Genomic DNA, 25,685 nt, shown 5'->3' with positions numbered 1-25,685 from the left:
GATGTCTCCGACGGTCGACAGATTCCAAAAACTCGCAAGCAATCGCCATGAAGGCTGCCGGGTGTGCCCACCGGCGCCGACTATCGGCCAGATACCGCATATACTTCTCAACCAAACCAGTTCTTCTCAGTCCGTAGGGTCTCTATCGGGGAGGAAGGGAGGGCCTTTAATATTATATATTCACCGGGTAAGTATATTCAAAAATTTATTTTATAATGAAAATATCATTTTTAAATATTAAACTTAGCCGGTGAATATATAAATAGCTGATTCACACCCATGGTGGTGGGTAGAGACCAGTATTAAAACAATAAAGGTGTACTGTATATGCTCAAGAGTTTTTGACAAATATTCAAAAAACAAACTTAAGTATAGGTACCTGGTAAGGAAGCTGACTCTGATGATTACTCTGCCTCATTAGTCCGCTATCCTCACGAAGCCCAGCGATCCTCTTAGGATGCTGAAAGACTCCCAGGAGCTGCTATATCCAGGGTGAACACCCCTATAACAGGACCTCATCAATACCCTTAATCTGGGCGCTCTCAAGAAACAATATTTTGACCACCCGCCAAATCAAAAAGATTGCGAAAGACTTCTTAGTCTCCCGTACAACCCAAAACAAGATTAAAAATTTCAAGAGTAGATTAAAAGGATATTGGGATTGAGGGAATGTAGTGGTAGAGCCTTCACCCACTACTGCACTCGCTGCTACGAATGGTCCCAGTGTGTAGCAGTCCTCATTAAGAGTCTGGACATCTTTCAAGTAATATGAAGCGAATACCGACTTGCTTCTACAAAAGGTCGCGTCCATAATACTTTTAATGGATCTAGTTTGCTTAAACGCTACTGAAGTTGCTATCGCTCTAATTTCATGAGCCTTGACTTTAAGTAAATTACGATCCTTCTCACTTAAATGAGAGTGTGCCTCCCGAATCAAAAGTCTAATAAAATAAGACAACGCATTCTTAGACATGGGCAAAGAGGGCTTTTTAACGGAGCACCATAAAGCCTCTGAACAACCTCGTAGCGGTTTAGTTCTGGATAAATAAAATTTAAGAGCTCTAACGGGGCACAGCACTCTTTCAACTTCATTCCCCACAATCTCAGAAAGACTGGGGATTTCAAATGATTTAGGCCAAGGACAAGACGGAAGTTCATTCTTGTCCAAAAAACCAAGTTGAAGAGAACATACTGCTTTATTAGTGGAGAAGCCGATGTTCTTGCTAAAAGCATGTATCTCACTAACCCTTTTAGCCGAAGCCAAGCTCACCAAAAAAAGTGTCTTGAGGGTAAGATCCTTCAGGGAGGCTGAATTTAATGGTTCAAACCTGTCTGGCATAAGGAACTGTAGGACCACGTCCAAGTTCCAAGCAGGAGTCGAAATATGACGCTCCTTGGAAGTCTCGAAAGACTTAAGCAGGTCTTGGAGATCTTTGTTATTAGAAAGATCCAAACCCCTATGCCTGAAAACAGAAGCTAACATGCTTCTGTAGCCTTTAATGGTGGATGCAGAGAGGGAGCGACCGTTTCTCAGATAAAGCAGAAAATCCGCAATCTGCGCTACAGAGGCACTGGAAGAGGAAATAGAGGAGGACTTGCACCAGTCTCTAAATACCTCCCATTTCGACTGATAGATCCTGATGGTAGAGGATCTTCTAGCCCTCGCGATCGCTCTAGCTGCCTCCTTCGAAAACCCTCGAGCTCTAGAGAGTCTTTCGATAGTCTGAAGGCAGTTAGACGAAGCGCGGGGAGGCTTTGATGAAATCTCTTTACGTGAGGCTGTCGCAAGAGATCCATCCGCAACGGCAGACTTCTTGGAACGTCTACCAGCCATAGAAGTACCTCTGTGAACCACTCTCTCGCGGGCCAGAGGGGAGCAACCAACGTCAACCTGGTCCCTTCGTGAGAGGCGAACGTCTGCAGCACCTTGTTTAGGATCTTGAAAGGTGGAAAGGCATAAACGTCCAGGTGAGACCAGTCCAGCAGGAAAGCGTCTATGTGGGCTGCCTCTGGATCTGGAACTGGAGAGCCTCTTTGTCAGTGAAGTCGCAAAAAGATCTATGGTGGGTCGACCCCATGTCATCCATAGCTTCTCGCACACAGTCTTGTGCAACGTCCACTCAATGGAGATGACTTGTCCTCTTCTGCTGAGGCAGTCCGCTAAGACATTCATTTCTCCTTGCACAAATCTCGTCAAAAGAGAGATGTTACTTGCCTTAAATGGAGTTCCTTCTGATCCGTGGACCAAAGACCCAAGCATTCCAGACTGTCCAGTGGAGTTCCCTGACCCAAATCCGATGCATCTGAATACAACACATGGTTTGGGTTCTTGATCGCAAGAGGAAGACCTTCTCGAAGTCTGATGTTGCTGTCCCACCAAGTCAGACATGTCTAGACTGAGTTGGAGATTGGGAAAGAGATACTCTCTAAGCCCTTCTCCTTGTTCCAATGGTTTAGGTGAAATTGGAGAGGGCAAAGGTTGAGTCTCCCCAGAGAGATAAACTACTCCAGCGATGAAAGAGTTCCCACGAGGCTCGTTCAAACTCTTACAGAGCAACTGTTTTTCTCTTGCAAGTGACGGACTTTTAACAGAGCTTGTTCCATTCTTGTGGGAGACGAAAAGGCCCGAAAAATTCGACACTGTATCTCCATCCCCAAATAAAGAATAGTCTGGGATGGAGTACTGTAAGTTACGACTTCTCTACGTTCACTATGAGACCTAGCACCTTGGTTAGGTTTAATGTCCATTAGAGGCTCTCCATACAGCGATTTAATGACGACGCCCTGATTAGCCAGTCGTCAAAATAAAGGGAGGCTCTGAATCCTCAAAAAATGTAGAAAGCTTGCTACATTTTGCAAGAGCCTTGTAAAAACAAGAGGAGCAGGAATGAGGCCGAAGCACAGTGCTCGAAATTGGTACACTACTTTCCCGTCCACAAACCTCAGATGTTGTTGAAAGTTTGGATGAATCGGGATGTGGAAGTATGCATCCTGAAGGTCGAGAGAGACCATCCAGTCGCCTTCCCTTACTGCTGCCGAGACAGATTTGGTAGTCTTCATCGTGAACTTTGTCTTGACAATGAACACATTGAGCGCACTTACATCTTAAGTACTCCTGCAGTGAACGTGACTGCCAGTTCATTGGAGCCATCCCTGATAGCCTTGTTCATGCATGACATAATTGTACAGCAATACATTGACAGCTGGAGAGACCTTCTTACTTAAGGCTCCCAGGGACCAATCCAACAAATAAATACTTCAAACGCTCGAAAAAACTCCTAACAGGAGATGGTCTAGCTCTGAAGCAGACCATAAAATCTTGGAGCGTCTCATGGCTAGACGACGAGGAGAGTCCACTAGGCTTAAGAAGTCTCCCTGGGCAGAGGCAGGTACTCCCCAACCGAGAACTTCTCCTGTGTCACACCAGACGCTCGAGCGAGAAGCTAATGAAGGAGGAGGAAAAGCAAAAGCAGACTTTCCTAAACTTCTCCTGGATTCCAACCAGTCTCCCAGTAAGAGCATGGCTCTCTTGGAAGAACAAGAGAGAACTGACTTCGTAAATGTAGGAGTCGAAGAAAGTCATGCCAAGAGTAAACTCAGACGGCGGAGCAGCCGTTACAAAACGAGTAGGACAAAATTTCCCTAAAGAAATTCATAATTATAAAACAAGGGATTGTTGGACCACCCTAGGTTACTCCTCTTCTGAATGACTCCCCAAAGGTACATTAGTTGAAAGGGGGTCATCAACTTCTTCAGAAGGCACATCATCTGATAAATCTAAAGTCTTGCGAGAAGGAGATTATATTCAGAATGACGTGAAGGAAAAGCCTGACAGGCTACATCAACTTGTATATGAACAGAAGTTAAAGTTGGAGGGTCGATGTCACGTTGTGACTGCAGAGAATGTTATTCTACTACACGTCGTGACAGAAGTGACTGACGTTCAAACGTCCCGTAGTAACAGCGGTGACTGCTGTTCGATGCTATACCGTGATTAAGGTGACTGACCCTCGACGTCACGTCATGTCTACGGTGTCTACCGCTCAACGTCACGTCGTGTCTGCGGTGTCTGCACCTCAACGTCACGCTGTGACTGCGGTGGCTGACGTTCAAAGCGATCAAAGTTACATCGAGATTTATGCTCCGCATCTCGTTTAACAGCAAAGCTGTCACTAGGGATAACATCAGCGTGACGTAACAAAGCTCGTTTAGAAGGTTGAAGACCTGAATCACGTATCCCAGAACCGTGACGTATAAAAAGCAAAGGATCCTTTCGCACAGGAACAGGATCGTAAGCTTCTATTAAAGAAGAAAGCTTTAACAGCATATCTTGCAAAACACTTAACTTCGGATCAACCTGTGACTGCGGTGGCTGACGTTCAAACGTCACGTAGTAACAGCGGTGACTGCTGATCGATGCTATATCGTGACTACGGTGACTGACACTCGACGTCACGTCGTGTCTACGGTGTCTACCGCTCAACGTCACGCCGAGTCTGTGGCAGAAACGTCTGTACATGAACGTCATCGCTATGAACGGGACTCTCATGATGACTACAGCTAGGACGTTGAACCTGTTCTGAAGGAACTAATAAACGTTTCAACCGTCTCGAAACCTTACGCCCAGGTTTTTAAAGAGACGAATCATCGGAAGACGAGGAGAAACTTCGTCTCTCCTGTCTTATGGCAAGGACGTGCTTGACGAGCAACGTCTGATACCTTTGAGGGAACGTCTGTTCGTTGGTTTACACCTCTCACTCCCTTAGGTCCTATGACATTCCTTCTCCCTGGTGCAGGGGAGCCTGAAAGAGGTCTCGGACTAGGCAAGCGACAAGCACGAACAAACGAACCCTCCACAACACTGAACATGTTTTTCGCACTTTCTTCATTGATATCGCATTTTTTAATAATTTCACATTAGACATGAATAAAGCTGATTTCTACCTGAAGCACGCAATTCTCCCTTAAATCAAAAGGTTAGAATTGCGAAATATGTCGTATAATGTAAGTACATTAGTACAAAGTGAAACACATATGCAAAAATTAATAAACATATACATATACAGTATATCGAATAAAACGGAAACATATAAAGTTAAAAAGATCAGTGACTGGGGAGGAGACTAAAACTAGTTCACTAGGACTACGTTTTCAATCTCTCACCATACAGTGCCTTGGGATGAGAATAAAAACTAAAACGTTTTATCCTCTCTCCCCGTACAGAGACTTGGGACGAGAGTAAAAATTTGAATCGAGAACAACGTTACTTGCTCCCAAACTCCTTGTACAGAGACTTGGGACGAGAATAAAGATCGGATCTTTCTCTCTTTCTCTCTCTCTCTCTCTTGTCACTCACAAGAGAATGGCTCACTCACTCTTCGTCAATAACAGGTTATTTGACTGAAGGAAAAAACTAAAAGGACTAAGAAATTGAAAATTAACATGTTCCTTTAAATTAGTATCTAAAAAACTTCCGTTTGTAAGAAGAATGAAAAAAACGTCAAAATCGATTTACTCTTTCTGCAAAGTGAAACCATGATACTCTCTTTCTCTATCGTAACGATAGAGCGCAAACTGTGTAGCATAAATAAACCAAACGTTAGTTCATCTTTGAAAAACAGCACGAAGACTATTCAAAAAATAAATTTCTTAAAATATTTTCTAAAAATATTCATCTCATCAATCTAAACAAAAATAAAAGTTGAATGGGCTCAACGTTGTTTAACTTCGTTTTCCAAGTCAGGACCGCCTACAAAGAAAAGGCAAAGGCCGCTTATAAACAAAAACATAAAATTTATCTCGGTGTTTAGTATAAATGGAAAGCTAATCGAAGAGGCCTAATAAAGACGGGTGAGATATAAAATATATAGAGGTAAATCTATAAATATCAACAATAATTTATAAAGTGATAAAATAATTACTAAAAGCCTTTAACACACTTCCGTACACTGAGGGAAGGGTCGGCCATCTTTTCTCTATGGAAAAACCAGAGCGAGATTAAAAAAGCAAGGGCAAAAACTTTTCCTCTCCTTTCAAAAGCATTTCTTTTGAAGATAGTATTGAATAATCCAACACGGCGAAAGCAATAAAACCAAAACCAAGAACTTCACCAATCGGTAGAAACTCGAGGTCAAGCGCGAGCGGAACCAGTGTTGTCTGTAACACCGACAGAGAAGAACTGATTTGGTTGAGAAGTATATGCGGTATTTGGCCGATAGTCGGCGCTGGTGGGCACACCCGGCAGCCTTCATGGCGATCGCTCGCGAGTTTTTGGAATCTGTCGACCGTCGGAGACGTCAGCTATTTATATATTCACCGGCTAAGTTTAATATTTAAAAACACAAGATTTAAGGATAAAAAATCGTTACTTTACGGCTAGAGCTTATTTATACACTACAAGAATAGGGTACTCAACTTTCCAGAAGAAGGCGAGGCCGAAGGTTGCAACATGGTGATAAAAAAGCGATAACTGGGAAAAACCAAACTACGTAGAGCGCTACTAGATTTGGAATGAAGAGGGCGGACAGCTATGGCTGCCGTTTGTTTACGTCGCGAGATACCGTAACAGTAACGTAGGAGGATAACTTTGCAACGGCTCCTCAGTTATCTCGCCACCTTTCCCCCTCAAAGCGTAAACGCTATGTGGGGTGCAGATAGCCATGTGGCGTGTCAAGCATACGTCCCCTGTTGATATACGATATCCTAAAGGGAAACCTTTAGGGTACTCGCGCCAGAAGTTAGAATTCTGTGAAACCTTTGGTTTAATTCTCTGGGAATATCCACTGTACAGTAGTCATATATACCCTCAGGAAGCTACTAAAGGAACCTTCCATCAGGACGTCATGGCTTGAGCCCAAAAATCACCAGAGTGATTTTTACTAAAAGGTATTACACTCAAAGGTACTAACACCTGTTCACCCAATACACTGTTGAGTCCCAAAACAGTCCACTGTTCATCGCAGCACTAGACGACAGGTTTTATGACACTACCTGCCGCCACCACAAAGTGTTTTATCTCGTGCACTTGCTTCGCATAGTGTTTATAGAAGACTCTGGATGATTTCCAACCCGTATATGAGCGGAGCCTATCAAAGTCCGTGTGTTGAAAGAAGTTCAACGAAGAAGCAACTTTTCTTGGATCGTGACTTGCGGGTGTACTATCAGGATCTGCTCTGCGAATAAAGTAGGTGAGTTTTGCCCTCAATTGTTTTAGGGATAGGTTTGATCCTTAGCTTTTGCCTCGGAAAAGCTGTCTCTCCTTGAAGTCTGAATTTCTTCGAAGATAGACCTTAAGACACTCTACTGGACATAGAGAGACATCTTCCTTCAGAGGGCAGATTCTCCAAGGACCCCACCTTTTGGTGGGCAGCTCGTTTTTGGCGAGAAAAGTAAGATCAGGGAAAAGGTTCAGTTCTCCATCTTCTGTGAACTGAATATGGCCTTCGTTTCTGGATAAGGCCACTATTTCATTAACTCTAGCCCCTGAGGCTATAGAAAACAGAAATATCACTTTCTGTGTTAGATCCTTTAGGGTGCAATCCTCGTTGTTCATGTTCGAAGCATAGTGCAAGACTTTGTCCAATGACCATGATATGCACTTTGGAGGGGTTGCTGGTTTGAGTCTAGTGCACACTTTCGGTATCTTATTGAAGATTTCACTTGAAAGGTCCACCTGAAAGGCGTAAGGACGAGGTCTAGTCAAAGCTGACTAAAGCTTGCCGCACACTGAGCCGGAACGGAACCGCCGTCTAAGCCACCGAAGCCTCGGAACAGAGCAGAAACGACGTCCTGCGCGCTCACTGAGCCAGAAGCCACAGACAGGAGCCGACGCAAAATTTTATATAAATGAAGGAAGTTTTCCTTAATCATAACTGAGTTTTTATTTAATTGATGTTACAATAATTAGATATTCTGTATATCAATCTTTTATCGAGTCCATAAGCCAGATGTTTATATGTTTTCAAAAAAGAAATAATAATAATAATAACAATAATAATAATAATTATTAATAATCACTCCAAAATTCTTTTGCATTAAATCATAAGTTCACATCATTGTTATTAAAGTACATTCGTCAAATTTCTGACATCAGAAAAATATTGGTTGCTATCACTCTAACCTCCGAATTCCTCGGCAACCCTCTCCAAAACAACCGCTGCAGTCGTTCTGCGCATGCACAGCCTGTCAGACGCCACCGACACTTCAGATAAAATATCTTTCAAAGAATACTGCGTCGGTTCCGTTATGTTCTGGCGCGTCAGTTCCGTTCTGTTCTGGCCCAATGTGCGCAGCTAGGTAAGAATGCATGCTTTCGATTTCTATCGGACGTTTCGGTTCTGATCGGGTGGTTCCGTTCGGGCTCAGTGTGCAGCAAGCTTTACACGCAGTTATTGTGGTGGAAGCCAGGCCTTGTTCATGTAGGTAGATGAAGAAGGAGGGGCAGAAATCTATTGAAATTTCTGTCGGTTTCTTTGTCTTCCCGAAGGAAACCCACTTCTTCAAAGACGATTCATGTTGTCTTCTAGTTGACTTTGACTTGTATTCTTCTATAAAGATAATGTTGTCTTTTGGGATCCCAAACCTTTTCTTGGCTGCCAAGGCGAGAAAATCATGAGATGTAGGTTGTTGGTTCTCAAGTATGAAGCGTAGACAGTCAACTTCTGAACCAGTTGGGATAGAACTGGGTTCGGTGGAGGGAACAGCTTCAGTTTCAATTCTAGAACTAGAGGGAACTAATTGCTTCTGGGCCATTTGGGGGCCACTACTGCTGCTGTTCCTCTGAAGGATCTTAGCTTGTTGAGGACCTTCAGCAGGAGATTGGTTGGTGGGAACAGAGAGATTTGATTCCATCTGTTCCAATCGAGAGACAAGGCGTCTATCACTTCTGCCTGAGGGTCCTCGTAAGGGGCTACATATCGAGGTAGTTTCTTGTTGTCGCTTGTTGCGAAGAGGTCGATCTGCAGTTCTGGGACTTTTTCCAAGATGAAGGAGAATGAGTCTGCGTCTAGGGACCATTCTGTCTCCAACGGCTTTCGCCTGGATAGAGCATCCGCCGTCACATTGCGGAACCCTTGCAGGTGAATTGCTGATAAGTGCCATCTCTTCTTCCTTACCAGGCAGAAGATGGCTAGCATCATGTGATTGATGTGAGGTGATCTCGACCCTTGTCGGTTTAGACATTTCATTATCACCTCGCTGTCCAAGACCAGTCTGATGTGGACTGATCTGTGAGGAGTTTGTCCAAGTCCTTCTTGGGAACACAAAACAGCCTTCCCTGGAATTTGATGGACTTCATTTTCCTTATTACCTTTTTGTTTATGAGTTCTGAGGTACAATATATTCTTCCAATAAGGGGGTGGAGTGTTGGAAGAATTGAGGAAAAGGGGTGGAATTTTGTTCCATTTCCAACCGAGTCCATTCTTGATTAGGCTGTGGGCCCAGGGATCGAAGGTCCCACGATCCCTAAAGTGAAAGAGTCTCCCTCCTACCTGGAGCCTCTCATTGCTGAGATGTTCCTGAGGATTTACTTCCGTGACCACGTCCTCCTCTACCCCTTGAGGGGTTTCTTGAGGAGCCTCTTTTTGAGCCTCTACCTTTGGGGTGAAAGGTAGTTGTGCCTCTCAAAGCCTGGATTAAACACAGGCGATTGAGCTACTAGCTGCTGGGGCACCATCTGAAAGGTGGTTTGCGGCTGAGCTACCATTTGGGGCACTGTGGTCATGGTCATAGTTGGAGGTTGTGAAGGCCTGCGTAGTTTCTTTGTCTTCCTGTTTTTAGGTTGGGGACCAGCGTCTGAGGATGATTTCCTATTGGAAGACATGCCCCACTTCTGGAGAAGGTTCCTATTCTCCGTGGCAGCTTTGGCAATGACCTCCTGAACCACATCTTGTGGGAAGAGGTTCTTGCCCCAGATACATGAAGTGATCAGCTTCCTGGGTTCATGTTTGACCGTTGCTGTGGCAAACACATGCTCTCTACAAGCCCTCCTGGACCTGACGAAGACATACAAATCCTTAACAAGGGTACCCATGTGAGCCTTGGCTAAGACCATGTACATGTCTGGGGTATTGGAAAGGCCTGCACACATTTCCATGCAGTTCTTAAGAGACAAAGAAGCAGCTAGTCTCTCTTTTGTCTCATGTTCCCTTCTCAAAAGATTCTCTGGCAGTTTTGGAAGGTTCTCATTGAACTGCTGACCTGCTATCTCCGGATCCAGTTTAGAGACGGAGAAGGTTAGATGAACCTCGTTCCACTTCTCCTCGCAGGTAGGCATGGCTAGAGATAATAGTCTACATTCCTCTAGCACTGGGCATGGTTTGCCCGCATCAACTGCTTTTATCATGCAGTCAAGAGCTTTCACCTAGAAGGGAAAGGCTCTGGAGGAAGGAGCAATGAAGGTAGGATGCCTCTTGTTCAAAGCTGAAACTTTGAAGTTGGTGTAACCGGCCCCCTTTTGGGTCTTGGACAGGAGAGCCCGTGCCTTGTCATGCTCGAAGACAATGACTTCCTTAGGTTCTGTCTCCTCATGAGATGCTGGTTCATCCTGCAGTCTTAAGTAACAATCTGGGTATGCCGACAGGTTAAGCCAGAATATGAGATCTTCAAGGGGTTTGGCCCAAAACTTCTCGGAGATACAGTATAGAGCTTCCCATCCATCATGGGCATATGCTCCGTGTACCTCCAGGGGTTGGTTTCGGAGCATTGAGGTAAGTCAGAGACCTTAATGGGCTTATGAAAGCCTCTGAAAACGCCCGGGCGTTTCACTTCTCTTACCTCCTTCTTCGTCTCTTTGAGATCTTGCTTAATCTCCTGTTGTTCCTTACGGAACACTGCCATCAACTGTTGAATTGACTCTAGGAGCACTTCACTCCTGGCTATCAGCGGATCAGGATGGGGAGTTGGGGCTGAAGAGGTTGACAGCACAGGTTAGTATGCCGTCACGGAAAACTGAGGGTCTTCAGTTACCGTTGACATGGATCCTTCTTCCTCTGTAGGTGGTTGAACCACCTCTTCTTCAGGTTCTTCTTGTAGAAGGTAATTTTCGGTGTCGGTAGACACCTCTGACATCCGTTCCTGATGGATGTCCATGCCTTCAAGTGCCTTGTTGATGTCAGCATCCACTGTCAGTTGGATGAAGGGAGGCTTGACCTGTCCCTGGGGCACAACCGCGTCAGATTGGGCCTTAGGGAACAGAAGGCACCTCATAGCTTCATTAGGTAGGTAAGGTCCCGGAGAGTTCTTCTGGAACCCTCTTACCCACCTCCGAAGAGTTTCTCTTGCTGTATCCCTTAACTCCGTAGTCTCCGGGATATCTTCACCAAATCCCTCGGTCATCAGAGCCGAGCAAATGGCGCAACCCTTCGGGTCCCAATACATCAGGGTTTCAGTTACGATGGAGCAGGGGGCATGAGACCTGCACATCGTGTGCCCACAAAAGTCCTTACTCTTGTGGTTGCAGAACACTACTGCACACTTCACCTTTGGCTCCTCCTGTAAGGAAAGAAAGGGTGAAATGAGTATAGGGTTATTATATCATTGATATAATTGCATATACTTAACAATAGTATTGCTTACTATTATTTTTAATAGCTTAGGATAGTAAGCTAGAAAAGAAGTAGGAAAGACATATCTGTGTTTCCTCGCCAGGCAATTGCTGTGACCTCCGTCAATATTAATATTTTTTGGGCTCAGGCCATGTCGTCGTGATGGAAGTTCCTATAAGGTAGCTTCCTTGGGTATATTTGACTACGGTGATATTCCCAGAGAATTTTACCTTAAGGTATCCAGAATTCTAACTCCTGGAGTGAATATCCCTAAACAATTCTTATAAGGATATCTCATAATATCTGAGGACGTATTCTTGACACGCCACATAGCTATCTTCACCCCGAATAGCGTTAACGATTCGAGGGGGAAAAGTGGCAAGAAAACGAAAAACAAAAGGAGAGCCATTAATAAGGTACCTCTCCCTCCCGTTTTGAGTCAGTATCTGACTACATCAACGGCGCCATCCCATTCCTTTCAGCGTAGCTCAACCGCTCGGTGATTCCCTTGTGTTCTCTCGCAATTTTGGATTATATTCAACGCTATGATGCTTTCTCCAGCCTCTTATCTTTACTTTGTATAATGTAAGCTCTTGCCATTTTTTAATAAAATCAAAGTGATATTAACGCAAACAAGAGCTATTACCTACCGGAGGCATCATGGATGCTGTCGCTCGCTATGCATATATCATTTAGTTAGCCAGAGCAACGTTCCCGGTCCCTATGCTTCAATAAATTTAGCTATTTAGCCTTCCTACTGGAATCCTTTATATTATGCCGTTAGTATTTATCAGTTTCGGCGATTTAGGTAACCGATCCTCGCTTACGCTAGGCTTAGTAGCCTAAGTATTTTGCTTTCAGTACTTTCATGCATGATATACCGGTAAGAGTTTTCCCAGTGTGATAATTTTATTGAGGCTATAGGCATATTTTATACAAATAAGATATTGTTGAATATTTCCTCTTCCAAGATTGTATACGAGAGTTTCGGTGATTGAGGTACTCGATTCTCACGCGCCTAGGCTAGTAGCCTATGGGGCTTTAGTATACTTTCGCACACTCCCCGATTGTTCTTTGGTCTCTAGAGATATAAGATCAATCCCTTTTTTTCTTTAGCCTAGGCTTATCCCTACTGAGTTTTGACTGAATAGTATTCAGGTAAAACTTTACTCGGGTGGTTCTGTCTTGATCCTGCAACCAGAGTGTCTGGTTTAGGCTCAATCAGAACATCAGAGTACTTTGTCTGGGATCTGTAGCTGACTGGCAGAGCGAATTGGATTCCTTTGCTAGATTAGGCTGCAGATATAGGAGGCTAGACCTCCCTAGGCCACATCCGAAGGTTTCTGTACGAGATGATTCCTTCATTATGTGGCTTAGCAGACAAGTCCCGTGCTGTTATTCTTAGGCTGGAGAATGAGATTTTCCATTGCCTGGTGAATAATAGCACCAAACTTCGTTCTTGTATTACTGGAGATGGCAGGTACTGCCAATCTCCCGGTTAATTTGGACGACCCTAGGCTAGGATGAGTTTTCTTAGCCATTGGGGTTTAATCCTATACTGGAATGGAGTTTGTAGGACCCTTACCCTTCCCCCTCTGATCTTTAGTGTTGGCCTAGCCATCACAAATTCTTTGGCCATCGTTCTACATTCGACCCTAGTGTAGGTTAGGATGTAGAACTGGCCTAGACTTCTGCCGGCCGGCAGAAGCCTATTCTCTATTGAGTGAACTTCAGACCTCCCTTGGTCTACCTTCCACAGGGTTGCTGGTAAAGCCCGGCACGTTGTGGATGAATGGAAGCTTGAATGTTACATTCTCCCCTTCCAATTGTTCACTCTTTCTGGATGGAAGGCTGTAAGGCAGTGCCAGCTACAGCCTTACATCCATGCTGTTTATCTCTTGTTAGTGTTAATACCTTATAGTCCCGACTCGGCCGGCAGCCGGGTAAGTGGTGGTTCTCTGGTTTCAATATCTGCCGGCCGGTACAGGTTGTTGCCTTCCTCGGCCGGCCGGCACAGGTTGTTACCTGCCTCGGCCGGCCGGCAGTTGGCTGCACACCTTCAGCTCTGCCGGCCACTACGGGATGCAGCCGGCTGCCAGCATATATATTATGAACTGCTGGCCGGCACTTGGGAACCAGCGATCTGCTGGCCATTAATTCAAAGGTAGTATACCTTACAACCGAATCCAGATATGCCGGCACGACAGTATATAATATACAGTAGCCAGTAAAAAACTACAGTACAGAGTATACTGTAACACTAATATTCTTCCAACATACTTTGTGTTGTCATGTACAGTCTATTGTGAGACCACTCACCCTAAAGAAAGTGAGTTCTTTCTTTAAATTAATTTAAAAATCCCTTGTATTAAAACTTCCGATTACTTGTGTGAGTTAAACTGGAATATCCTTATAGGATAATATTTTAAAGGTTTTTCTAGAATTAGAATTAACCTTAGTTTTAATATATGGGGAGGTCACAGCAATTGGCTACACAGGAAATAACAAGTATGTGTCTTTCCTTCTTTCCTTTCTAGCTTAACTATCTTAATCTATGGAACAATAATAATAATAAGTTTTAGACTTAATCTTGTGATACGTTTTCACTGGATACTCATTGGATTCTCTTCTCTTTACAGGAAGACCACCCGAAGTGCGGGAGTATGTTTTTCAACGTCCGCAGCAAGAACTTCTGCGGACATGAGTTGTGCAGGAGGCACGCACCCTGTGCAATCTCCAAAGGCGATCTCAGGTATTGGGATCTTCAGGTATGTAGCATTTGTACTAACCTGATTACTGAGGCTTTTGACTCCCCTAAGTCGACGGAGTCAAGGGATGCAGCTAGGGAAAAGCTGCGAAACTGGGTACGGGGTTTTCAGAAAAACACCACGAGGCCTTATCTTCCAAGTGAGAAAATGCGGGCTTGTCTTCTTCCCAGGGCATCTGAGGATTCAGTGATTCCACAGCCTAATGCAGAGATCCCCTTAGTCCAGATTCGGGTAGATGCGCAAGTCTCGGACACTTTACAGGACATCCAACTGGACGATAGGCTGTCTGAGGTGTCAGAGTACACAGAGAAAGACCTTCTTGCGGAAGGTCAGGAGGAGGAGCAGACCCAAGCTCCCGAAACTGAAGAGGAGGAGGTTGACACGGTGTCAGTCTCATCGGTTCCGGCCCGAGAACCGGTCCCCTCGACTTCGTCTGCTATCCCAGAGGAACTGGGAAGGACCCTTTCTTCTATTGTTGAGATGATTCAACAAATGCAAAAGAAGAATGATGAAAAGGAAGCTGCGATGGAGCTAGAGATGCGCAGACTCGCAGCATCACGCGGGCCCCAGAAGAAGCTCAGCATGAAGGATCTCCCCTTGTGTTCAGATGCAAACCCTTGGAGATATGCTGAACACATGCCGATGACAACGGGAAAAATTGTCATTTCGGAGAAGCTGGGATCAATTCCCCTTGAAGAAGTGGAATTTTGGCCCAGCAAGGAGTCTTACCCGGACTGTTATGTCCGTCTCAGGAAGGAGCCAGCCTCAAAGGAGGAAACGGAACCAAAGGAGGTCATAGTCTTTGACCACAGTAAAGCTCAAGCTTTACTCTCTAGTTCAATGAAAGAGAGGGGCTTCTCCAACTCAAATGTGCCTGCGTTGAGTAAGAAGCACCCCTCCTTTGTGGCTCCAACTAGAGCCTTCCCCTTTATGGAAAAAGGGTACAAGGCAGCCTTAAAGGCAGTCGAGGCAGGGAAGCCATGCCCATCTTTGGACGAGTGCAAGCGTTTATCCCTGACCTTTCCTATGGACCAAAAAGACTAGAAGGACGTCCACCTTACCTTCTCAGTCGGGAAGTTGGAAGCAGATATTGCCGGACGTCAGTTCGGTGAGGACCTTCCAAAGCTGTCTGAGTTTCTCTTGTGTAGGGAGCAAGAGACGAAAGAAAGACTTGCGGCATCTATGTCCCTTCAGAAGACTCTGGAAATGATGACAAGCAACCCCAAAGGTCAGGAGATGTTTATGGTAGTGGCCAAAACCCATTTGGCCACCATCACCAAAGATCTCTACAGTTTTATTAAAGCTAGGAGAGCTTGTAGAGAGTTCATGTTCGCCTCTGCTGCGGTGACACACAAACCAAGGAAACTGATTTCATCTAATATTTGGGGTAAAGACCTCTTCCCAAGTGAAGTGGTCAAGGAAGTAGTAGACAAGGCTGCCACGGAGAATAGGAACCTTCTCCAGAAGTGGGGCCTGTCTCTCAAGAGAAAGTCTTCCCCGGATGTGGATCCCCAACCAAAGGGGAAGACGAAGAAGCCTAGGCTACCCTCTTGGCCAGCCAAGCCCTACAGACCGCAACAACAACAACAACTTCCTACGACCGCGGTGCCTCAGGTGGTGGCACAACATCCTACGACGTACCAGTTGGTAGCTCAACCAGTAGCGACTCAGTTGCCTGCCTTCAACCCAGCGTTCGAAAGGCAGTCAATGACCTTTCGTACGAGACCTAGAGGAACAACCAGAGGTTCATCTAGACGCCCCTCAAGAGGAAGGGGTTTCAGAGGAGGACGCGGTCAAGGAGGCAAGGCCTCAGGTCCACAACAGAAGTGAGATGCTTCCGGTAGGAGGGAGACTACAGTTATTTCGGGATCCCTGGCCCTTCGATCCCTGGGCCCACAGCCTAATCAAGAATGGACTGGGGTGGAGCTGGAACAGCTCTCCACCCCTATTCCCACAATTCTTCCATCACTCCACCCCCGTCCTGAAAGAATATGTATGGGAACTCTTGGAGAAAAGGGTAATTCAGAGAGTAAAGTCCATCAAGTTCCAAGGAAGGCTGTTTTGTGTTCCTAAGAAAGACTCAGAAAAACAAAGAGTCATTCTCGACTTGTCGCCACTCAACAAGCTCCTAGTAAACTCTAAGTTCAGGATGTTAACACTTCAACGCATAAGGACCCTGTTGCCCAAACGGGCTTACACTGTCACCATAGACTTGTCAGACGCTTATTGGCACGTTCCAATCAATCGTTAACTCTCCTCCTACCTAGGGTTCAAGCTAAAACAAAGACTTTATGCCTTCAGAGCCATGCCCTTCGGGCTAAACATAGCCCCAGGATATTTACGAAGCTTGCAAATGCAGTCGTTCATCAATTATGCCTAAAGGTTGTACAAGTAGTGGCCTACCTGGACGATTGGCTGGTGTGGGCAGCATCCAAGACGGAGTGCATGCAGGCTTCCAAGAAAGTGATCCTGTTCCTGGAACATCTAGGATTCAAGATCAATGCCGAAAAGTCTCGACTATCTCCATCCCAAGAGTTTCATTGGTTGGGAATCCACTGGAACCTAAAGTCACATCAAATTTCCATTCCTCTAAAGAAAAGGAAAGAGATAGCGGGATCTGTCAAGAGACTTCTGGAATCCAAACGGATATCAAGACGCAAACAGGAGAGAGTGCTGGGATCTCTACAGTTTGCTTCAGTGACAGACCCAGTGCTACGAACACAGCTAAAGGATGCAACAGGAGTTTGGAGAAGATACGCATCAAACGCTCGAAGAGATCGGAAAAGACCATTTCCGACTCGATTGCGAACGCTTCTCAAGCCGTGGTCCAAAGCCAAGCAGTTGAAGAAATCAATACTTCTTCAACCACCTCCACCTTCGGTCATCATCCACACAGACGCTTCAAAGGAAGGATGGGGAGGTCATTCTCACCAAAGGAAAGTTCAAGGAGCTTGATCCAGCTTATTCAAGACATTTCACATCAACTTTCTGGAGGCCATGGCAGTTCTTCTTACACTGAAGAAATTATCTTCTTGTCACTCGATCCAAATAAGACTGATTCTCGACAGCAAGGTGATAGTGAGATGCCTGAATTGCCAAGGTTCGAGATCACTTCAAATCAACCAAGTGATGTTGGCCATCTTCCGTTTGGCGGAAAAGAAGAGATGGCACTTGTCAGCAGTTCACCTTCAAGGGTTCCGCAACGTGACGGCGGACGCTCTATCCAGGTTCACACCGATAGAGTCAGAATGGTCCCTAGACGCAGGATCGTTCTCCTTCATCTTACGTCAAGTCCCGGAATTGCAGATAGACCTCTTTGCGACGAACGACAAGAAGAAGATACATCGTTACGTAGCCCCGTACGAGGATCCCCTAGCGGAAGCAGTGGACGCAATGTCCCTTGATTGGAACAGATGGTCCAGGATTTACCTGTTTCCTCCATCCAACCTTCTACCGAAGGTTCTCGACAAACTGAGATCATTCAAGGGGACGGCTGCGATAGTGGCTCACAAGTGGCCAAACAGCATATGGTTCCCTCTGGCGTTGGAACTACGACTGAGGTTTGTGCCGTTGCCGGATCCAGTTCTGACTCAGCTAGTGCAGAAGTCGACTGTCTTCGCTTCATCACAGAAAACCCGCAACCTTCATCTCCTGATTTTCTCTCCTTAGCGGTAAAGAAAAGATTCGGTATTTCGAAGGACAGAATAGACTTTTTGGAAGAATATAAATCCAAATCTATTTTTTGGTATTGATCTTGAATCCTAGATGTTCCAGGAACTGGATCACTTTCTTGGAAGCCTGCATGCATTCCCTCTTGGATGCTGCCCACAGCAGCCAATCGTCCAGGTAGGCCACTACTTGTACAACCTTTAGCGTAATTGATGAACGGCTGCGTTTGCAAGCTTCGTAAATATCCTTGGGGCTATGTTTAGCCCAAAGGGCATGGCTCTAAAGGCATAAAGTCTTCGTTGTAGCTTGAAACCTAGGTAGGAGGAGAGTTGACGATTGTAAGCCCGTTTGGGCAACAGGGTCCTTATGTGTTGAAGTGTTAACATCCTGAACTTGGAGTTTACTATGAACTTGTTGAGTGGCAACAAGTCCAGAATGACTGAGTTTTTCTGAGTCCTTCTTGGGAACACAAAACAGCCTTCCTTGGAACTTGATGGACTTTACTCTCCGAATTACTCTTTTCTCCAAGAGTTCTTGTACGTATTCTTCCAGGACGGGGATAAAGTGTTGGAAGAATTGCGGGAATAGAGGTGGAGCGCTGTTCCAGCTCCAACCCAGTCTGTTCTTGATTAGGCTGTGGGCCCAGGGATCAAAGGTCCAACGATCCCAAAATAAATACAGTCTCCCTCCTACCGGGAGCATCTCACTTCTGCTGTGGACCTGAGGCCTTGCCTCCTTGGCCGCATCCTCCTCTGAATCCCCTTCCTCTTGAAGGGCGTCTAGAGAAACCTCTGGCTGATCCTATAGCTTTCGGTCAAAAGTCGTTGACTGCCTCTCGAAAGCAGGGTTAAAAAGCAGGCGACTGTGTCGCTACTGGCTGAGCTATCAACTGGTACGTAGTTGGATGCTGTGCTACCATCTGAGGCACCGCGGTCGTAGGAAGTTGTTGTTGTTGCTGTCTGTAAGGCTTGGCCGGCCGAGGGGTAGCCTAGGCTTCTTCGTCTCCCTCTTAGGTTGGGGACCCTAATCCGGTCAAGACTTCCTCTTGAGAGATAGGCCCCACTTTTGGAGAAGGTTCCTATTCTCCGTGGCAGCTTTGTCTACTACCTCTTTGACCACTTCGCTTGGGAAGAGGTCCTTACCCCAAATACTGGATGAGATCAGTTTTCTGGGTTCGTGTCTCACCACAGCCGAGGCGAACACGAACTTTCTACAAGCTTTAATGAAACTATATAGATCCTTGGTCACGGTGGCCAAATGGGTTTTGGCCACTACCATACACATCTCTTGATTTTTGGGGTCACTTGCCATCTTTTCCAGAGTAGTCTGTAGGGACATAGATGCAGCAAGTCTTTCTTTTGTCTCTTGCTCCCTACGCAAGAGAAATTCAGACAGCTTTGGAAGGTCCTCACCGAACTGACGTCCGGCAATATCTGCTTCCAACTTCCCGACTGAGAAGGTAAGGTGGACGTCCTTCCAGTCTTTTTGGTCCATAAGCAAGGTCAGGGATAAAGGCTTGCACTCATCCAAAGAGGGGCATGGCTTTAAGGCTGCCTTATACCCTTTCTCCATAAAGGGGAAGGCTCTAGTTGGAGAAGCCGCAAAGAAGGGGTGCTTCTTACTCAACGCTGGTACCTTTGAGTTGGTAAAGCCCCTCTCTTTCATTGAGTTAGAGAGTAAAGCCTGTGCTTTACCATGGTCAAAGAATATGACCTCCTTTGGCTCCGTCTCCTCCTTTGAGGCTGGTTCCTTCCTGAGACGGACACAACAGTCCGGGTAAGATTCCTTGCTGGGCCAGAATTCCACCTCTTCAATGGGGACTGATCCCAGCTTCTCCGAGATGACAATCTTGCCAGATGTCATCGGCATGTGTTCGGCATACCGCCAAGGGTTCGGGTCGGAACACAAGGGAAGATCCTTCACGCTGAGCTTCTTCTGGGGCCCATGTGATGCTGCGAGTCTACGCATCTCCAGCTCCATCGCAGCTTCCTTTTCATAATTTTTCTTCTGCATTTGTTGAATCATTTCAACAATAGAAAAAAAAAGAGTCCTTCCCAGTTCCTCTGGGATAGCAGACGATGTCGAGGGAACTGGTTCTGGTGCCGAAACCAATGAGACCGACACCGCGTCGACCTCCTCCTCTTCGGTTTCAGGAGCTTGGGTCTGCTCCTCCTCTTGACCTTCCGCAAGAAGGTCTTTCTCAGTGTACTCCGACACTTCTGACATCCTATCGTCCAGTTAGATGTCTTGTAAAGCGTCCGAGACTTCCGAATCTACCAGAATCTGGACTACAGGGATCTCTGAATGAGGCTGAGGAATTACTGCATCCGCAGATGCCCTGGGGAAAAGATAGGCCTGCATCTTCTCACTTGGAAGATAAGGCACCTTGGTGTTTTTCTGAAAACCCCATACCCAATTTCGCAGCTTTTTACCTTGCTGCATCCCTTGACTCCGCCGACTTAGGGGTGTCAAATGCCTCAGTAATCAGGTTAGTACAAATGTTACATACCTGAGGGTCCCAATACCTGAGATCGCCTTTGGAGACTGCGCAGGATGCGTGCCTCCTGCGCAACTCATGTCCGCAGAAGTTCTTGCTAAGGACGTTTCAAAACATACTCCCGCACTTCGGTTGGTCCTCCTGTAAAGAGAAGAGAATCCAATGAGTATCCAGTGAAAATGTATCACAAGATTAAGTCTAAAACTTATTATTATTGTACATAGCTTATGACAGTTAAGCTAGAAAGGAAAGAAGGAAAGACACATACAGTACTTGTATTTCCCGTCCAGCCAATTGCTGTGACCTCCCAATATATTAAAACTAAGGTTAATTCTAATTCTAGAAAAAACCTTTGGAAATATTATCATATAAGGATAAATAAGTGTAACTCACACCAGTAATCAGAAGTTTTAATATAAGGGATTATTAATTATATTAAAGAAAGAACTCACTTCCTTTATTCTGTATGGTCTCACAATAGGCTGTACATGACAACACAATGTATGTTGGAAAATTTTAGTGTTTCAGTATAATCTATACTGTAGTTTTCTACTTGCAATATGTACTACTGTATACTGCAAAATATTGGCTATTGTATATCATATATTGCCGTGCCGGCCGGCATATGTGTACCTGGGTACAGTTCCAAGGTATACTACCTTTGAAGTAATGGGCGGCAGATCACTGGTTTCCTAGTGCCGGCCGGCAGTTGATAATATGCCGGCAGCCGACTGCACCCCGGCTGCCGGCCACTAGTCGTAATTAATAGCCGGCAGAGCTGAAGGTGTGCCGCCAACTGCCGGCCGGCCGTGGCAAGTGATAACCTGTGCCGGCCGGCGGATATTTCTAAACCAGAGAGCTATCACCCACCCGCCTACCGGCCGCTAAGCCGGCAGCCGGGGGCCATAAGGTACTATACACTAACAAGGGAAAACAGCATGGATGCTAGGTTGTAAGACGGCACTGCCTCACTGCCTTCCATCCAGAAAGAGTGAACAAATGGAAGGGGAGAGTGTAACATTCAAGCATCCATCCATAACATGCCGGGCTCTACCAGCAGATATATGGATGGCAGACCAAGAGAGATCTGAAGTGCACTCAACAGAGAACAGGCTTCTGCAAGGAGGCTGGCAGCACTTGCCATCTCCAGCAATACAAGAATGAAGTTTGGTGCTGTTATTTCCCCAGGCAATGGAAAACCTCACTCTCCAACCTAAGGATAACAGCACAGGACTAGTCTGCTAAACCACATAAAGAAGGAATCATCTCGTACAGAAACCTTCAGATGTGGCCTAGGAAGGTCTAGCCTCCTATGTCTGTAGCCTAACCTAGCAAAGGAATCTCATTCACTCTGCCAGGCAGCCACAGACCCCAGACAGAATACTCTGATGTTCTGACCGAGCCCAAACCAGTCACTCTGGTTGCAAGACAAGGACAGAACCACCCCAGTATAGTTTTACCTGAATACTATTCAGTCAAAACCAACTAGGGTTAAGCCTAGGCTAACTCAGAGGGAAAAGGGATTGATCTTAGACCTCCAGAGGAGAAAAGAACAATCGGGGAAGTGCGCGAAAGTATACTAAAGCCCTATAGGCTACTAGCCTAGGCGCGGTGAGAATCGATTACCTAAATCACCGAAACTCTCTCGTATACAATCTTGGAAGAGGACATTATCCAACAATATCTTACAAGTATAAATCTATGCCTATAGCTTCAATAAAATTATCACACTAGGAAAATCTCTTACATCATGCATGGAAGTACTAAAAGCAACACGCCTAGGCTACTAAGCCTAGCGTAAGCAAGGATCAGTTACCTAAATCGCCGAAACTGATAAATACTAACGGCATAATATAAAGAATTTCCAGTAGGAAGGCTAAATAGTTAAATTTATTAAAGCATTAAGACCAGGAATGTCGCTCTGGCTAACTAAATGACTCATGCATAGCGAGCGACAGCGTCCATGACGCCTCCGGTAGGCAACAGCTCTTGTTTACGTTAATATCACTTTTGATTTAATTCAAAACGACAAGAGCTTACATTTATACAAAGTAAAGATAATACTCAACTTTCCAGAGGCAGAAGAGGCTGGAGAAAGCATCATAACGTTGAATAAAATCCAAAATTACGAGAGAACACAAGGGAATCACCGAGCAATAGAGCTACGCGATAAGGAATAAGATGGCGCCGTTAATGACGTCATATACAGACTCGAAACGAGGAGGAGAGGTACCTTAATAACGGCTCTCCTTTTGTTTTCGTTTTCTTGCCACTTTTTCCCTCTCGAAGCGTTAACGCTATTCGGGGTGAAGATAGCTATGTGGCGTGCCAAGAATACGTCCTCTGATATTATGCGATATCCCTATAAGAATTACTTAGAGATATTAGCTCCAGGTAAAATTCTCTGGGAATATCACCGTATTCAAATATACCCTAGGAAGCTACCTTAAAGGAACTTCCATCACGACGACATGGCCTGAGCCCAAAAAATTATACACAGGAAAGATTAAATACTCAACTTTCCAAAGGATGAAGATGCTGGAGCTTGCATGATAATATTCCTTGAAAAGAGTAACAACACCGAGAGAAACGTGGGAGAGCAACGTGCTTAAATGCTACGTTCAAAGGAATAACGCGCCATAGTAGTACAGGGAGGGGGTCCACCGGGTACCTTAATAACGGCTCCCCTTCGTTCGCCACTCTTCCCCCTCAAAGAGTAAAATCTATTCGGGGTGAAGATTGCTATGTGTCGTATCAAAAAACACATCCCGATATTATGCGATATCCTTAAAGATATATTAAGGATACTTGCGCCAGGAGTTAGAATTCTGGAGACCTATGGTTAATTCTCTGGGAGTATCACTGTAGCTAAATATCCCTCAGAAAGCTGCCTTAAGGAACCTTCCATCAGGACGACATGGCTGAGCCAAAAAATGAGGATTTAAGCAATTCCTAATCGGCGACTCTGGCACAGTGAATTTTCATATTTTGAAACTTCATAAAATATTCAGGTTAATAACAATAATTAGCTGCATGCCGGTTATCCCAATTTTATTACATATTCATATATGAAACCATTAAACCATTCGTAGCTGCTACTACAACTAGCCTACACATTTAGCGTTTGGTGTGTCAAGTGTTGTTTACATGAAAGCAGTGTTGCCAAATGTTTTTAAATAAATTTTGGTAAAGAAGTAAAATTACAGGAATATTTCCCAAATTCCTCATATAGGCCTAACCTACAAATTTTCACCTAAAATTAATTATTGATAAAAAAAGTCTAGAAATTTCTGTAAGTGAAATATTTTTGCTACTGTATGTGTGACTCTATGTCTAGTTACTTTCCTGCTAAGTTGGTAACACTGCACTCAACAAACAGTGAGCTGATTTTTCCATGGTCATATTCAACAACTGTCAGTTTGTATTATTTTTTAGCTCAGGCTACAAAGTCATTATCAACATATTGCTTCATCCCAAAATATCAACAAAATAGGAGAAAATAGATATATACTGCATAAACAACTAATGTCATAGCGTCGTCTGCTTGTAGAGGGTACTGTAGTTGGCAAGTCATCAGTGGATTACCAAAACAAACAAATAACTTTCTACTGTACTTCATTAACCAAAGTGCAATATAAAAATAAATTGACTTAATACATTATTGTAGGTTTTAAATTTTAATGTCTGGTGTGTGTGAGTGCTTGTATGTCATTAGTTGGGTGTTTAAGGGTTGTCAAACTCCCCTATTCAACTTTTTCTTGGTGTTAAGACGCAGGGTGATTTTGGGGGCATTTTTCAGGAAAAAAGGTGCGTCTTATGATATGAGAAATACGGTACCGTATGCAAAAACATTATATGAATGTTTGGATATATATAAAAATATAAGTAAGTAAAATATAGAGAAGTCAAAGGCCAGTAAAATGAAAAAAAAAATAATAAAAAAAAAAAGGTTGGGAGGAGAGAGACGAATGTCTACTCTCACTGAGCCAAAATTAAAAAGTGATGAGTCAACACAGGTATGTGAGTGCAAGCTGGGTTGCCGGCTACCACTCCTAGTACCCCCCCTAAATAGCAGTAGGGTAGTTACACCTCACTAAAAGTCTTATGACTAGTCTTCCAGCTTCCCTGAAAGTATAATCCCCTAAAAATAGTGAAAGGGTTTGTATTTAATGTCGCAACAAACAACTGTTCAGATAACCTATTTGATGTAAGAATTTAAATGTCTAAAGAAGGATGATTGGAGCCTTTGTATATCAGCGAGCAGATCCTCCTGCGTGCATTAAAAAGGGATACCAAATAACATAAATTCCTCCCTAACCTAACCTACATGCCCTGTACTTACCTAACAAGGGGCTCTAACGCCCCCTGCGACTCCCTTACGCTGTATTCCTAGTCGGCCGTCATCATGCATACACCCTGGATGATTAAACTGGGAGGCCTTACCAACACAACGGTCTTTGGAGGTCTACGTATTGGGGAAGAAGAAATCGTAGCTTGAGTATAATCTTACTGTACTGTATAATGGTATAGGGCTAATACACCTATTTCTGGCCTAAATAGTTCGTTTCAAAAAGTTTTAGATAATCGACCCAAAAACTTGGCCTAGAACCAGGACATTATACCTTACTTTATTGCAATATATCCTTATTCTGATTACAAGATGACCTTAAATACCTTTTAATTTATACTTGAAATATTTAGAGTAAATTTTCCAAACCCGAGTGCATTTTCGAACATCAAAAGCCTCGGAGGTTAAGCAGTTTGTTTATTTACATTTTCAAGTCAGATCAGATCAGATTCAGGTTGAGGCTTCGCCTTTGCAACGGCGCCTCTGTATCTTTTAGTTTTGTGTGTTCCTTATTTTCACTAGTTTTTCTCTTTTTATCCACATTTGTTGTAGTAGGCCGACACTTTTCTTATTTTCAATATTTTCTTCACAAAAAATGAATTTTCCAACTGTTTGTGCACTATCTTCTGCGTATGGTTGCTGGAGCTCAATTGCTTTTATTCTTATATTACTAAACTGTGGACAATATAACATGAAGTGATTAGCATTTTCTTTTACATCACAGAATACACAGTTTATATTTCCATTTTGGTGTCTTTTTTATATTCAAGCCCAATGTGTTTGTCCTTGCTCTGAATAATAAAATTGACGAAAATGTGTTGTCATATACTTCCTCCTCCTTGATTTCACTTTTCCAGTTT

The 25,685-nt window shown here is 44.5% G+C and overlaps 1 protein-coding gene across 1 annotated transcript in view; it reads right to left on the bottom strand.

Annotated features, from left to right (window-relative positions):
- Positions 1 to 25,270, bottom strand: part of LOC137648630 (zinc finger protein OZF-like) — a 311,942-nt gene extending 286,672 nt beyond the window's left edge. Inside the window, exons 1-2 of the mRNA XM_068381572.1 lie at positions 25,152 to 25,270; positions 24,820 to 24,942 (exon numbers count right to left, since the gene is read on the bottom strand). The gene's annotated coding sequence lies outside the window, so the exon portion shown is untranslated. The remainder of the gene's footprint in view (positions 1 to 24,819; positions 24,943 to 25,151) is intronic.
- Positions 25,271 to 25,685: the final 415 nt, after the last annotated feature.

The sequence above is a fragment of the Palaemon carinicauda genome, chromosome 10 (assembly GCF_036898095.1).
Source record: "Palaemon carinicauda isolate YSFRI2023 chromosome 10, ASM3689809v2, whole genome shotgun sequence".
NCBI lineage: Eukaryota > Metazoa > Arthropoda > Malacostraca > Decapoda > Palaemonidae > Palaemon > Palaemon carinicauda.
The sequence above is the reverse complement of the archived record's forward strand: the minus strand, read 5'-3'. Positions and strand labels throughout refer to the sequence as shown.